Source organism: Capsicum annuum, unplaced genomic scaffold (genome assembly GCF_002878395.1).
Source record: "Capsicum annuum cultivar UCD-10X-F1 unplaced genomic scaffold, UCD10Xv1.1 ctg79446, whole genome shotgun sequence".
NCBI lineage: Eukaryota > Viridiplantae > Streptophyta > Magnoliopsida > Solanales > Solanaceae > Capsicum > Capsicum annuum.
In genome coordinates, this window is record NW_025890029.1 from 30,036 (window position 1) to 43,571 (window position 13,536).

A 13,536-nucleotide genomic window follows, 5' to 3' on the forward strand; every position below is an offset into this window, starting at 1 on the left:
GTAGTCCTTGGGGACCAGTTGGCATAAAACTCTCGAGTCAAATCAAGATTACATTCGCCCATGTCTCCGAAGATAAAGTTAAGATTTAGTGCCATAATCTTTGCCAAAATGCGAGGGCAGTTCTTTGCTAAACTTTCCTTCTGCATCAAATCCACATGTACATATTTCTTCACCTTATTGTTTCTATACCATTTCTTCCCTTCCTCCTCCAGAACCCATTTGATCCCAAAAGTGCATCGAGGCACTTGATGAGAGGAGGAATCAGCCTGGTCCTTTCTTGACCTTTTGTGACCTTTTTGTGAGGTGGATGCTTTCTCCTTTCCCTGTCGTCCTTTCGGAGCCATGTTACCTGAGATCATAATAGGGTCATGTTAGTCTCATGTCGTAGAATTCACTATAATCGAAAAAGAAAATAGTGATGTCACCACCCCATACTTAATTTGTTTGCACAAACTAATTGAGTGAGTATGTTTGATTACTCAGACTTCATCGACATACATGTAGATGGTATGTGCCAACAACATTATCAGTGCAGTCACACTTTCAACACTTCACTTTACATAATAATTTCTCAGTTTGGTATAGAGAAGCAGCACACAATGGTCTTATAACCTTGACTATCATTTCCGACTTTATTTCATTGGGGCAATGCAATCTTTGAACAAGACTACCACAAAGAAATCTTATCATGCTATGGCCTAGAAACAATCACACAATCTTATGCTTGTGGTTAACCATGATCATTACATCGATGAACGAGTCATTCACATAGTCAAGCTTACAACTCCCAAAATTATGCATTAAGCTTCAATATTTCAACTCCATAATAATAACAAATTATGACACAGAATATCAATCAATACATGCCGGAGTAAAATCAAGATTACCTACGAGAATCCTTTCACTCAATGAGATGTATTTTTCAAAAATAATAACAAACTAACCATTCTCTTATCACCAAGCACTACTATAAAATCAAGTTAACCATTATAAGTGTAGCACTGAAATGATTATGGAACATGAAAGAACAACTTACTTGGTGATAAACTCATGATGAATCGGGAAGGTGAGCCTGCAGGATTAGATGAGAAAAGAGAAAAGCTTGGAGAGGGCAAGGGTGCTTGGGGTGCTCTTAGGTTTAAGAAAAATTGAGTGGTGTTCAAGTGTAGAGGATATATTTAAAGGATGAGCCATGGGTCGGGTTTGGTCCATTTACAAACGGGTTAGAAGGCAATATTTACAGTGATAGGCGGCGCCTATAGCTTTGCCTAGGCATAAGTAGGTGGCACCTAACCTATTGCCTATGTTGGCATAGGCGGCGCCTAACCTATTGCCTATGTTGGCATAGGTGGTGCCTAGCCTATTGCCTATGTGAGACAGTGAGCATAGGCAATGGCATAGGCGGCGCCTAATCTATTGCCTATGTTGGCATAGGCAGCACCTAACCTATTACCTATGTTGGCATAGGCAGCGCCTAGCCTATCGCCTATGTGGGATAGTGAGCATAGGCAATGGCATAGGCGGCACCTAATCTATAGCTTATGTTGGCATAGGCGGCGCCTAACCTATTGCCTATGTTGGCATAGGCGGCGCCTAGCCTATTGCCTATGTTGGCATAGACAATTGGAAAAACGGTGCACTCTTGGTTGAAAAAGGTCCATACCTCGGGGTCACAAAATAAAGTCACACCACGAAACTTTTTCTTTGGGTCGAACCTTCATAACTTGAGGCGCGACTCTAATGCAAATCATACTTGAACCTTACACATTTGACCACTCCTACTTACCTGTATTGTTTCATCATTCCTAGACTTACCACCATTGACATGACTCACTTCCAAGTCAAAATTGGGTCTAATATCATCCTTTGTACTTCATGCTCCTACACTTAATCAAAAACAACAAAAATGATTAGAAGGATGGGTTGCCTCCCACCAAGCGCCTTAGTTTTGGTCGTGGCTCGACTCTTCTTTTTGAATTTTTATTTACTAAAAACAAAAGCCTAGTAAATTGATGGGTTGCCTCCCATGTAGCGCTTGATTTATTATCGCGGCACGACATAGTTATCTCGATTACTCAGACTTCATCGAGATATATGGTGGCTATACATTTTATCGAGTCGGTTGGACCGATATATAGCTTTACTCTTTGTCCATTCACCTTAAAGACACCACCATCATTGTTTTCTAACTCCACTACTCCAGATGAGTAAACTTGGCTGATTCTGAATGGACCAGACTATTTAGACTTCAACTTACTTGGAAACAGCTTCAGTCTGGAGTTGAAAAGAAGTACCAAATCACCTTTCTAAAAATTTCGTTGGATAATCCTCCGATCATGGTACTTTTTCATCCTTTCCTTGTAGAGATCTGCTCTTTCATATGCATTTAGATGGAATTCATCCATCTCGTTCCGCTGTCCCAATCTCATATCTATAGCATCATCCCAGTTCAGGTTAAGCTGCTTCAGTGCCCACATTGCTTTATGTTCTAGCTCAATTGGCAAGTGACAAGCCTTCCCATAAACTAGTTGGTATGGTGACATGCAAATTGGTGTCTTAAACACGGTCCTATATGCCCATAAGGCATCGTCCAGCTTTCTGGACCAATCTTTACTGCTGGCATTCACAGTCTAAGCAAGGATCAGCTTGATTTCCTAATTTGAAACCTCCACCTGCCCACTAGTTTGTGGGTGGTACAGTGTAGCTACCTTATGTTGCTTAACCCCATACTTTGCCAATACGGCTCTGAACAGCTTGTTGCAGAAATGTGATCCTCCATCGCTTATGATGGTACGAGGTACCCTAAAATGAGAGAAGATATTTCTCTTTAAGAATGCCAACACTCTTACCTTCATTATCAGCTAGCGCAACTGCTTCAACCCATTTGGATACATAATCCACAACAACTAAGATATATTTCATCCCAAATGAGCTCACAAATGGGCCCATGAAATCAATACCCCAGACATCGAATAACTCTACTTCAAGCATTTTGGACATAGGCATCTCATGGTGCTTTGAAATAGAACCTTGCCGCTGACACTGATCACATCTTTTTACAAAATTGTAGGCATCCTTGAATAATGAAGGCCAATAGTAGCCACTTTGCAGTACTTTCTTGGCCGTCCGATCACCTGCATGGTGACCTCCAACTTGGGAAGCATGGCTTGCTTCCAGTATGCTAGGCACCTCCACATCTGGGATGCACCGCCTAATACTACCATCAGCACATCGTCGAAAAAGATAAGGCTCATCCTAGAAGTAATGTTTCACATCATGCATGAACTTTTTCTTTTGATGAAAGGAGAAATGCTCGGGAATCACTTCGCTTACTACGTAGTTGGCATAATCTGCATATAAGTTTTCCACCATAGTTGCTAGAATCTCTTCGTCGGGGAATGCATCATCAATATCAAGGTCGGTTTGCACTGTGTGCTCACGCTCAAGTCTAGATAGATGATCAGCTACTTGGTTTTCACAACTTTTTCTATCCTTTACCTCGAAATCGAATTCTTGAAGTAGTAACACCCACCTAATTAGCCTTGGCTTAGCATCCTTCTTTGACATTAGATATCTTAGAGCCACATGATCTGTATGAACCACTACCTTGGTTCCCAACAAGTAAGCACGGAACTTTTTGAGAGCATAAACAACTGCTAGAAGCTCCTGTTCAGTGACGGTATAGTTCTTCTGTGTTTTATTCAAGGCCTTGCTCGCGTAGTAGATTGGATGAAATAACTTTTCTCTTTTCTGACCAAGTACAGCACCCAAGGATACACCACTTGCATCACACATAACTTCAAAAGGTAGAGACCAATCAGGTGCTACAATAATAGGGGCTTCAACTATCTTCCCCTTGAGGCATTCAAATTCCTTCAAACAATCTGCACCAAAGTGAAACTTTTCTTCCTTCTCCAAAAGTTTGCATAATGGGTTTGCAATCTTGGAGAAGTCTTTAATAAACCTCCGATAAAAGCCAGCATGACCGAGAAAACTACGAACCCCCTTCACAGAAATTGGAGGTGGTAGTCTCTCGATAACTTCAATCTTGGCTCGATCAACTTCAATTCCCTTTTTAGAGACTTTATGCCCGAGAACAATGCCTTCCTTAACCATAAAATGACACTTCTCCCAATTTAGCACCAGATTAAATTCCACACATCGCTGCAAAGCCATATTCAGATTTGCCAAGCATGACTCAAATGACTCACCTACAATCGAAAAGTCATCCATAAATACCTCCAAGGTATCTTCAACCATATCAGAGAAAATGTATATCATACACCGCTGAAAAGTGGCCGGTGCATTACATAGTCCAAATGGCATTCGTTTGAATGCAAAAGTACCATATGGGCATGTAAAAGTGGTCTTCTCCTGATCTTCAAGAGCAGTACAAATCTGATTTTATCCGGAATAACCATCCAAGAAACAGAACCATCCCTTTCCTGCCAATCGATCAAGTATTTGATCCATGAATGACATTGGGAAGTGGTCCTTTAACGTCCAAAAATTTAGCTTCCGTAATCCATGCATACCCTCCACCCTGTGACAGGCCTGAGTGGAATTAGCTCATTCTTCTTGTTTGCTACTGCTGTCATGCCCCCTTTCTTGGGAACACATTGTACAGGACTCACCCATTTACTGTCTGAGATTGGATACACAACCCCTGCATCTAACCACTTTATGATTTTTTTCTTCACCACCTCTTGCATAGGTGGATTCAGACGACGCTGATGCTCAATAGTGGGTACGCAATCTTCCTCGAGCTGAATCTTATGCATACATATGCCAGGAGTGATACCAATTATATCAGTAATAGTCCAACCAATAGCTCTCTTGTACCTCTTTAAAACAGAGATGAGAGCCTCTACTTATTGTTCACCTAAATCAGCAGCAACAATAATCGGCAGTGTATTTCCACTACCCAAGAACGCATACCTTAGATGAATGGGTAGCTCTTTCAATTCTAGCACTGGTGGCTCTTCAATGGATGGCTTTGCCGGTGGTGAAGGTCAATTCTTAAGGTCAAGGTCCAGCTTCTTGGGGGCATATGAATACGACCCTATTCTTGTCAAAGCGCAGATAGCTTTTTCGTACTCTTCAACATCCTCACGCTCAAAGTTCAAAAGCACAGCAGCCAATGGCTCAACAGTAAGCTGCTTCTCTAAAGATAATTTCTTCTCATCCTCATAATAAACATCAGCTATAGAGAACGCATTCATATCTTTGGGCTGCTTTATTGATTTGCATACATCAAAATGTACCACTTTATTATTCATTAGAAATAGAAGCTTATTTGCTCGTAAATCAATAAGCACACTTCCTGATGCGAGGAAAGGTCAACCAAAGATTATGGGCACCTCAAAATCTACCTTGCAATCCAAAATAACAAAGTCTGCAGGAAAAATAAAGGTAGAAGCCTTCACTAATACATCATACAAGATACCAACAGGTCATTTTACCGACCTATCTGCCATTACAAGCCGCATGTTGGTTGGTGTAGGATCGCCCAACCCCAACTATCTATAGATGGCTAGTGGTATCAAATTAATGCTAGCCCCTAGATCACATAAAGCCTTAGCAAAATCTAAAGATCCAACCATGCAAGGAATAGTGAAAGCACCTAGATCTGCCTTTTTTTGTACCAAAGACCTCGTGGCAATTGTACTGCAATGATGAAAATTATCTGTCAGTTCATAGCTCGTTACCCTTTTCTTTGTCAAAAGGTCCTTCATGAATTTGGCGTACCCTGGCATTTTCTCCAGTGCCTCCACCAAAGGCACATTTATAGTCAGCTGCTTCAGCATAGTCATGAATTTACTGAACCTGGTATCATCAGATTTCTTCTTCAGTCTCTGAGGAAAAGGTGGTGGTGGATTTGGAATAGTTTTCTCCACCACTTCCTTTTTATTGTGCTTCCCATTAGCAATCTTTTCAGACTGTTGACATCTAGGTGTAGTATCATGAACGTTCTCATCCTGATCTTCAACTTCTACAGAATCATCACAATCTGCTTCAATAACATTCTCCTCTATACTATCAACCATGGGCTTGCCCTTGGATAGATTTTCCAATACTTTACCACTCCTGGTTGTAATAGCCAAACATGATCCATCTTTCCTTGGATTTTGGATAGTGTCACTCGGAAAAGTGCCAGCTTTTCTTTGATTGAATGTCGCTGATAGTTGACTCATTTATTGTTCCAGCTGTTTTATTAAAGTGGAGTGCGAGTCAACCAATTGATTTATTGAGGAAAAATCATTTTTTACCTCAGTGACTCCCGTGTTGGTTGCCTCCACTCCTTTCAACAGCTTAGCCATCATGTCCTCCATGGACATCTTCCCAGAGCTAGTTGCAGCAGCTTCACAATTTCCAGGAGGGACATATAAACCGCTCCTATCATTTTTATTCTTCTAATTCCCTTGGTCTCGGTCCTTGTATCTGGATTTTTCATAATAGTTCCGACCTTGGTTTCCTTGGACATTGCCTCGAAAACCCCCTGATTATTCAAGTAATTTACTTCCTCCTCAGAATCGAAGTCATCTCTTCCCTGTGATACAACAGCCTTGACCTTTTCTGTCTTCCCTGATAATAAATGCTTGGTAAGAAGGTCGAGCCATATCCTGGTCACGTTCCTCTTCTCTTCGCCTTTGTTCTGCCGTCATGCCAATAGATACAGTAGAGCTTGCTACCTCAGAATCCCTGGTATGCCAAGCTCTACTCTGCTTTGTCATACAATCCAGTATATCACCTACCTCAATAAAAGTAAGGTCTATGAATGACCTACCCGCAGCATTATCTACCACTGGCTTAGTCACTGAGTTCAAAGCCCTATATAATATTTCCATCAAGTGTACATTGGTTATCTGATGATTTGGGCACCGCATAAGCTTCTTCTTGAACCTCTCCCATGTCTCGTGGAAAGCTTCAGTTGGAAGCTGTCTGAAATTGCTTATCTCATCTCTTAGTTGTGCTCTCTTGGATGGCGGAAAGAACCTTTCTAGGAAAGCGTCTTTCAGTTGCCTCCAATTGGTAATAGAGTCAGGAGTTAGCCCGTTTAACCATATAGTTGCCTCTCCAGATAGAGATAATGGAAATAAGCGCAGCCGGATCACATTCTGTCCAACCCCTAGATTGTCAAACGATTTGCATATTAAGATAAAATTAATTAGATGCATATTCGGGTCGTCACCTGTAAGTCCACCAAATAACTCTTTGAGTTGCAATAGCTGGATCATGGTGCTAGTGATATTAAACTTGGCTTCGGGTGCCAAGGGCGGAGGAATAATAGCCCCTGTGGCACCAGCCCCATCCAAGTCGCCATCATCATCATCAAACGCAACCTGCACAGCTCGGCGTTCAGGTCTCATTCTAGCTTGAGGATCTCTGTTGACATTCCTGTTCACTGGTGCAACCACATCATCTGCACGCCTTGGATTTAGTAACTCATCATCACCCAGGTCCTCATCCACAAGATTTGGTACCCGACCTGGGTTATCAGCATTCTATTGATTTACTTGCGCAGCTGCCAATGCAGTTAATCTAGCCTGCTCCTATCGAGTGGCCATTCTTTCAAGGTCTCGTTGCACATCCATTCTGCCAATGAGATGTGGTTCAGGATTTATAGGTAATAATGGCTGACCAAATTTTCGTGTATTTGGCATGCACTCCACCAAACCTGAACAAAACAAAAACAACAAACAAAAAGTAAAATTTGAGAATCTTTGACCAAAGGGTTTATTAACTATCACAAACTTAGTTGACAATCGTATTCCCCAGCAACAACGCCAAATTTTGATACGCCCAAATTACAACTCTCGTTAGAAAGTATAAGTGGTCGCTGTCAAATATAGAACCCAACTGGGTTGGGTGTCGAATCCCATAGGGAATACTATGGTCACTAAGTATTGCGATTATTATTAGACTGTTGATCGAATGTTCCAAGATAAGGGGGGTTTGAGTTTAAGTGCACAATAATATTATTAGTGTAACGAGTGAGATGATATGTGTAATAATATTTGATCACAGAGAATGATAAGTTAGGGTTATGTCCACCTTGTAGCTTCTACTCCTCTATTAACTATGAGTAATACAGATTTTATGCATGCATGCACTTATAGAGAGACGTATTCTAATTCTAAATCCAAGTGTCTTTCAACCATCAAGGATTTATTCACCTTAGTTCTTTCGAATCCAAAGTGTACAACAAATTGTACGAACTCTCCAAGAAGTTAATCCTGCTAGGGCATTAACGTGTAAATTAGAGGTTGGAAACCCTAATTTCTCGTCACACTCTCTTTTCCAAACAGTAACTTTTCTATCGAACAAGTTATTTCTATAATGGCGCATTCCCTATGTTTGCAACCACGAGAATTCAATCAAAATGAAGAGAGTAATGATATAAGTGGCGTGACATATCATAAATTCAAAAACCCATAGCAATAGAGAGTATACTACAAGGTTTCCATAACCCTAACAAACAAGCTTAGCTACTCATGAATAAAACAGAAATCAACATAGAAATATTCATCATACCAAAACTTAGAACGATCTTGGTGATGAAGATGACTAGCGAAATTAAGAGAGAAACACGTTTCTCTCTCTTCATGCTCAAGCTAAGCCGTCCGTTCTTCTTGTTTTCAAAATAATACAGAATCTGAATTATTCAATTATCCCTAAAAATTCAGCCATAAGGCTTTTAATAACATCCTTCTCTAATAAATTGCTATTGCATCCTTAACTATTTAAAAATATTCAGTTTGCCCGGGGAAAAAGTTCCCATACAGCATATTCAGTCCAAAAGTTGCTTTCCTTTTTATGTGAAGTTTTCCTTTGCTGTCCACAGGTCCCCAAAGTGCTGAAATCTTCCGCATTAGTACCTGAAAAGCATGCTAATCACATAGGTCAGCTCACTTAACTAAAAATAGACTAAAAGTGTAAGACTTATGTATTTTATTCTCAAAACTTAGTTGAAACATGGGTAAGTTATGGTGCTTAGACGTATAAATACGCCCAACATCAGGCGGAAAAAAAGATATCAAATTTCTACCAAGTTAACTGGAAGTTCCAACTAATAAGAAGCCTAATGAACCTAAAAAAGGGATAAAGGCCCAGCAGAAATTACTTATTTTTCGAGACCCCGTTATAAGTTCTATCCATATATGTTCTGATCGCCAAGTCATACTTTACCCGATTGCATTTTATTGGAATTGAGATAATACCCGATTCCATAACCCCAATTGCTATGGGAATGTCGTTTATTTGGCCCATGCCTGTTTGAACAACCTCGGTTAATCCTGTCTTTCTTTGATAAGAATCAATACGATCTTTATAAGGATCCTCTTCCGAATGAAATTCAATGGGATCTAGAGAAACCATGTCTTCATCCATAGGATCCTAAGTACCCGGATCGACCAAAAGTTCAATTCTATCTGAACTACTACTCATTTTCAAATGATATCCACATTGTTCATAAATATTCATTTTTGATTTAAAAAATTTCTTATAATTTAATCCATAACAATTCTCAGATTGAACTCACAAATGCCTGTATTTTTGAGTTACCTCGAGATCATTAGAACTTTCTCTTATAGTTAAATCACTGCCACTAGAACGTTCTCTTATAGTTAAATCACCGCCATTAAAACTTTCTCTTATAGTTAAACCACTGCCAATAGTTAAATCACTGCCATTAGAACTTTCTCTTATAGTTAAATCACTGCCCTTTGTGCGAGTTTGTATACTGGAACCCTCGTTTTCACTACTATTTTTACTTTCACCACCACAAACGGCCCTATAAATGTAATTGTCACTGTATAATGGAAGTATCTATAAGATTTGAGACTGAAGATAATTATCAATGCAACTATTAATGTGATTATTCCAACTATATTGAGTATCATACATGTAAGAATTATAGTAGGGATCTTCGCCCCTAAATCCATTATTCAGATAACTCGAGTTTCGATAACTATAAAAAGAACTTTCTAGTTCACTTAGAAAAGAATGATCGTTGTCAATCTCAAAAATCTAATTTTCAATATCAAAATAGATAGAATAACTGTCTCCATTCCTATCACTAACTACAAAAGTGTCATCAAAGATGAAATTCCGAATGTCTTTAACGCCGAATAAATAATCAACATTACTGCAACTAGGAATGTTTTTCACTTTTCGATTTGGATCTTCACTGGTATTTTCAATAGGACCAAGACTGCCCATTGATTTATTTAGCCCACACCTGCGTTCGAACTCCTTCTTAAACAACATCAAATTAAACCACCATCTTTCCACAGAGTTTTCTTGCCCCCTATTTGCATGAAAATACAATAGATGAATAGTCATTCGCTATAAAATTATTTATTTGAATATCTTATTTCCTATCAGACTAAGCATAGAAATCCAATCACTAGGATTATTAGTGAGTATTGAAAAAAGTTTTGAATCTAGGGGAACACTTCACTATATATTAATATGTTGGAAGCCCCTTTTATTATTAAAAATAATATAAATATAATAATATAATTTTTGATAAAGGGTGGCTTCTCCTATGTCATGTCAAATTTGCATCGAAAAAAAGAGATTTGTCCTCTCCTATACCCCTATAAAGAAATAATTTTTTTTTAAAATCTCGTCTAATACTAATATCTAATCACTAACTAATCTAAAATTTAATAAAATAATAAGTAATAAATTAAGCTTCCATTTCAACACAGAACGGAACAAAGGGGACAATATACAGGATGGGCAGAAAGAGTTGTGCTACTTGGCTTGATTCAGGAAAACTACAAACTACAGGATAGAAAAAAATATACCAATCCTAAGAATTCGTAGGATTTAGTTGAAATAACTGAATTTGGGGTTGTTCAATCAAGTAAAGGAAACTGAATGGAATTCATAACTGTCTCAATCTTATTTTTTTTATTGTCTGAATATTCAGGAGCTAAGACCATTCCAATGCCCCCTTTCTCCATGCATAAACTAAACCAATAATTAAGATAAGCACGAAAATCAAAGCTTCTATAAATACAGATACACCCAATGCATCGAAATTCATTGCCCATGGATAAAGAAAAACTATTTCAACATCAAAAACAACAAAAACTAAAGCAAACATATAATAAAAGATTCAAAATTGTAACCAAGCATCACCCATTGGTTCTATACCCGACTCATAAGTAGAAAGTTTCTCTGGCCCTTTGTTAATCAGGGCTAACACTCCGGAAATAAAAAATGTCAAAATAGGAACAAGGATGGATATTATTAGAAATGCCCAAAAAAATCATATTCGTAAAGCAGAAACATAAACACTCCTATAAACGTGGAAAATATACCAGATTCGATTGGTCGATTCGAATTGGAATTGTCAAGCCATCCATAAATATATTAGTCAAAACAAGAATTCATTTTGGTCGAACCGCCTAGTTTGGCTTTGTTTATTGGTTTATTGTAGGGCATATCTCATTGTAAGATTCATCAACTAGAATCCGATTTTATTTCCACTATACTTATTTCTATTTTATTTAGTTAGTAGAACCTTCTAACTATATATTACTCTTATACAAATTCTTCTCTTTCTCTTATATTTTTCTCTAAACTAAAGACGGGAAATTCTAAATTAATTAATTATCTTAGTTCTTCTTTAATGTTTCTTCTTTAATTAGAAATTCTTTAAATATTTCTATTTTTTCTATAAATAGAATAAATAGAATCAGGAGGTCTTTATTTTAATTTTTTTTCTTAGTGATTTAGTGATATAGAATGGAATAAGTAATCAAATAGAAGAGAATGTATAGGAACTTCCATCTCAAGATTTAGAAGATCTTGTGTTGGTATATTCCTTTTGTTATTTTATTATTATTTAATAATAGTATTAGGATTCAAATCCAGGTGGAGGGGTTTTTCTTGGTTGAATACAGAAAAAGAAGACTACCTTTTTTGTGTTGTGCTTTGCTAGGTCGAGGTAAGGTATACGAAGGAAAAGTCTATTTGATGATGAAAGTGACCAAAGATATTCGTTTTTCAAAAAACTTTAGCTTGTACACAAATACAACAGTCCCTTCCTAAATCCATGTGAATTCCTTTTCGTAGTTTTTCATTTCACCAGGCCTGTGAAATGATTTGACTTCCAAAATTCAATAACATTGGGGATATCAAAAGAAAAGGGGTCTCACTAATTCTTTTATTGTGGATATGAATATGTAATTCGCCTTCGAAGATTAATGAAGAAAGATTGGTTTGTTTATCTGCAATTGAAAAAATAAATATCTATTGGATCCATTGATATGCGTTTTTTCATTCATCTGCTTAAACTTAAACGATTGTCGTGAGTAAACTTATAGGAATAGTTGAATTTCACTTAGTTACAAGCAAGAAATAATAATGAAGAAATGAAAATTATATAATTTTTTTTATTTTTATTTTATTTTATAGAGCTATACGAACTTGAACCGTAGACCTTCTCGGTAAAAAAGATCAAACTTATAATTATTAAAATGATCTGAACTATTTCACAGACCCAACATGCATTTTTTTTGCATTGGGCTCTTTCATTAACTGATATTTATAGAAGTTAATCTACCATTTTTTTTCTTGACAGAAAAAAGATAAGGAAATGGCTCCATTTGCTCTGATTCATTATTTGGGAGCATTACCAAAGTGTTTCAAAGGTGGGATTATATTGACGTAGGTCTGTATCTGGCCTAAATAAACCTAAGTTAAATGAAGTCTCTATTGTTTCTGCTTAAAAAATCAAATATGAAACTTCATACACCTTAAAGTTCATATGATGAAAAGATATTTTTTTGAGGTCCTTATACTCTCATTATTCCTAGCATTTAATAGACTAGGTATTCACCTTATCAAGATCTCAAGTCAATGATGGGGTCTGTTTGGCACCTCCTAAATGGCGTCCAAATTGGACCGAACCCTTTGTCAGGTTATGGTTCCCTCAAAGTTATGGCGTAAGACATCAATTTCTTCTAAGAATCACAACCTCACATAATAGGTGAGTTCCCATCCTTGGGTTCACTCGGTGTTAATTTCTAATCCCATCTGAATAGACACTGAACATAGTTTACTTAACTAAACATAGACTGAATTACTCAATTTCCGTTAACTGATGAAATATTACTGATATCTGACAACTGACTGAGTTCATGATATTATGGAGATTTCCTGAGTCATAAGACTGTCTGAAGTCTATGGATTCATAGCTTGAATGAGCGTATCATGGAAACATGACATGGCTCTAAGCACACAGCTAATATTTCGGGTACAAGTACCCCCGAGACTCGATGGAAGGAAACTGATCAAGCATAACTTACTTGAACATATAACTAACATCATAATCCATAATACATTTATAGAAGCATTTTGATAGGCATAACTTGTACATATATGGGGATTTCATGATATCATACTAGTTGGGCATTGTTCCTTCATCTAGGTATTTAATCAAACACATGGTAGGCATAGTATATGTAGACAACATTATACAACAATTAATCATCATGATTCATCTCTAATTTCATCATG

At 37.7% G+C, this 13,536-nt stretch overlaps 1 pseudogene; it reads right to left on the reverse strand.

The window, feature by feature from the left end:
• Positions 1 to 9,120: 9,120 nt before the first annotated feature.
• On the reverse strand, positions 9,121 to 10,416 carry LOC124895048 (annotated as a pseudogene).
• Positions 10,417 to 13,536: the final 3,120 nt, after the last annotated feature.